The sequence below is a fragment of the Zea mays genome, unplaced genomic scaffold (genome assembly GCF_902167145.1).
Source record: "Zea mays cultivar B73 unplaced genomic scaffold, Zm-B73-REFERENCE-NAM-5.0 scaffold_192, whole genome shotgun sequence".
NCBI classification, from domain to species: Eukaryota; Viridiplantae; Streptophyta; class Magnoliopsida; order Poales; family Poaceae; genus Zea; species Zea mays.
Genome location: NW_023366809.1, coordinates 36,691 through 40,359, shown reverse-complemented (window position 1 = coordinate 40,359; position 3,669 = coordinate 36,691).

Genomic DNA, 3,669 nt, shown 5'->3' with positions numbered 1-3,669 from the left:
CTATAATTCATTTCTCCGAACCCGTTACCTTCGGGTTTTTCGGTTTCTCACCTACCGGACGGTCCGCGCTAGAGGCCGGACGGTCCGCGCAAGGGCTCGGACGGTCTTTGCTTTTCCTCCGGACAGTCCATAGCACAGACTTGGATTTTTGCATTGGTTCTGGCCGAGTGACATCCTCGTGTCGCGGACGGTCCGCCGCAAGGGCCCGGACGGTCCGCGCTTGGCCTGTTTTTCCAAAAAGCTTCTCCTGTCCGGAATAATCTACGGTATTCCGGACAGTCGAATTAGTATAGTTGTAGATGAACCTTTGGCACCTGTAGAACATGTAATCTAGAGCAAACTAGTTAGTCCAATTTATTTGTGTTGGGCGATTCAACCACCAAAACTATTTAGGAACTAGGTGTAAGCCTAATTCCCTTTCAGTGAGCAAGCTGGGTCGCAAGACCCCCACCAGGGCGAGCGAGCTGATGGACGTCGCCACCAAGTTCGCCTCCAGCCAGGAGGCGGTCGAGGCTATCTTCCGAAAGGACAAGCAGCCCCAGGGCTGCCCATCGGAGGATGCCCCCGAGGCGTCAACTCAACGTGGCGCCAAGAAGAAGGGCAAGAAGAAGTCGCAAGCAAAACGCGACGCCGCCGACGCGGACCTTGTCGCCGCCGCCGAGTACAAAAACCCTCGGAAGCCCCCCGGAGGTGCCAACCTCTTCGACAAGATGCTCAAGGAGCCATGCCCCTATCACCAGGGGCCCGTCAAGCACACCCTTGAGGAGTGCGTCATGCTTCGGCGCCACTTCCACAGGGTCGGGCCACCTGCGGAGGGTGGCAGGGCCCGCGATGACGACAAGAAGGAAGATCACCAGGCAGGAGAGTTCCCCGAGGTCCGCGACTGCTTCATGATCTACAGTGGGCGAGCGGCGAATGCCTCGGCTCGGCACCGCAAAAGCAAGAGCGCCGGGAGGTCTGCTCGGTGAAGGTGGCGGCGCCGGTCTATCTAGACTGGTCCGACAAGCCCATCACCTTCGACCGAGCCAATCACCCCGACCATGTGCCGAGCCTGGGGAAATACCCGCTCGTCGTCGACCCCGTCATCGGCGACGTCAGGCTCACCAAGGTCCTCATGGACGGAGGCAGCAGCCTCAACATCATCTACGCCGAGACCCTCGGGCTCCTGCGTGTCGATCTATCCTCCGTCCGGGCAGGCGTTGCGCCCTTCCATGGGATCATTCCCGGGAAGCGCGTTCAGCCCCTCGGACAACTCGACCTTCCCGTCTGCTTCGGAACACCCTCCAACTTCCGAAGGGAGACCCTGACGTTCGAGGTGGTCGGGTTCCGAGGAACCTACCACGCGGTACTGGGAAGACCATGCTATGCAAAGTTCATGGCCGTCCCCAACTACACCTACTTGAAGCTCAAGATGCCGGGCCCCAACGGGGTCATCACCGTCGGCCCTACGTACAAACATGCGTTCGAATGCGACGTGGAGTGCGTGGAGTACGCCGAGGTCCTCGCCGAGTCCGAGGCCCTCATCGCCGACCTGGAGAGCCTCTCTAAGGAGGTGCCAGACGTGAAACGTCACGCCGGCAACTTCGAGCCAGCGGAGACGGTTAAGGCCGTCCCCCTCGACCCCAGCGGCGACGCCTCCAAGCAGATCCGGATTGGCTCCGGGCTCGATCCCAAATAGGAAGCAGTGCTCGTCGACTTTCTCCGCGCGAACGCCGACGTCTTCGCGTGGAGTCCCTCGGACATGCCCGGCATACCGAGGGATGTCGCCGAGCACTCGCTGGACATCCGAGCCGGAGCCCGACCCGTCAAGCAGCCTCTGCGCCGATTCGACGAGGAGAAGCGCAGAGCCATAGGCGAGGAGATCCACAAGCTAATGGCGGCAGGGTTCATCAAAGAGGTATTCCATCCCGAATGGCTTGCCAACCCTGTGCTTGTGAGAAAGAAAGGGGGGAAATGGCGGATGTGTGTAGACTACACTGGTCTAAACAAGGCATGTCCGAAGGTTCCCTACCCTCTGCCTCGCATCGATCAAATCGTGGATTCCACTACTGGGTGCGAAACCCTGTCTTTCCTCGATGCCTACTCAGGGTATCATCAAATCAGGATGAAAGAGTCCGACCAGCTCGCGACTTCTTTCATCACACCCTTCGGCATGTACTACTATGTCACCATGCCGTTCGGCTTGAGGAATGCGGGCGCGACGTACCAACGGTGCATGAACCATGTGTTCGGCGAACACATCGGCCGCACGGTCGAGGCCTACGTCGATGACATCGTAGTCAAGACGAGGAAAGCCTCCGACCTCCTTTCTGACCTTGAAGTGACATTCCGATGTCTCAAGGCGAAAGGCGTCAAACTCAATCCCGAGAAGTGTGTCTTCGGGGTGCCCCGAGGCATGCTCTTGGGGTTCATCGTCTCCGAGCGGGGCATCGAAGCCAACCCGGAGAAGATCGCAGCCATCACCAGCATGGGGCCCATCAAGGACTTGAAAGGCGTACAGAGGGTCATGGGATGTCTTGCGGCTCTGAGCCGCTTCATCTCACGCCTCGGCGAAAGAGGCCTGCCTCTGTACCGCCTCTTGAGGAAGGCCGAGTGCTTCACTTGGACCCCTGAGGCTGAGGAAGCCCTTGGGAACCTGAAGGCGCTCCTCACGAAGGCGCCTATCTTGGTGCCCCCAGCTGCCGGAGAAGCCCTCTTGGTCTACGTCGCCGCGACCACTCAGGTGGTTAGCGCCGCGATTGTGGTCGAGAGGCAAGAAGAGGGGCATGCATTGCCCGTACAGAGGCCAGTCTACTTCGTCAGCGAGGTACTGTCCGAAACCAAGATCCGCTACCCACAAGTTCAGAAGCTGCTGTACGCGGTGATCCTAACGCGGCGGAAGCTGCGACACTACTTCGAGTCTCATCCGGTAACTGTGGTGTCATCCTTCCCCCTGGGGGAGATCATCTAGTGCCGGGAGGCCTCGGGTAGGATTGCAAAGTGGGCGGTGGAAATCATGGGCGAGGCGATCTCGTTCGCCCCTCGGAAGGCCATCAAGTCCCAGGTTTTGGCGGACTTCGTGGCCGAATGGGTCGACACCCAGCTACCAACAGCTCCGATCCAGCCGGAGCTCTGGACCATGTTCTTCGACGGGTCGCTGATGAAGACAGGAGCCGGCGCAGGCCTACTCTTCATCTCGCCCCTTGGGAAGCACCTACGCTACGTGCTACGCCTCCATTTCCCGGCATCCAACAATGTGGCCGAGTATGAGGCTCTGGTCAACGGGTTGTGAATCGCCATCGAGCTAGGGGTCCGACGCCTCGACGCTCGCGGTGACTCGCAGCTCGTCATCGACCAAGTCATGAAGAACTCCCACTGTCGCGACCCGAAGATGGAGGCCTACTGCGATGAGGTTCGGCGCCTGGAAGACAAGTTCTACGGGCTCGAGCTCAACCACATCGCTCGGCGCTACAACGAGACTGCGGACGAGCTGGCTAAAATAGCCTCGGGGCGAACAATAGTTCCCCCGGACGTCTTCTCCCGGGATCTGCATCAACCCTCCGTCAAGATCGACGACATGCCCGAGCCCGAGGCACCCTCGGCCCAGCCCGAGGCACCCTCGGCACAGCCCGAGGCACCCTCGGCTCGGCCCGAGGCGCCCTCGGTTCAGCCTGAGGTACCCTCGGCCCC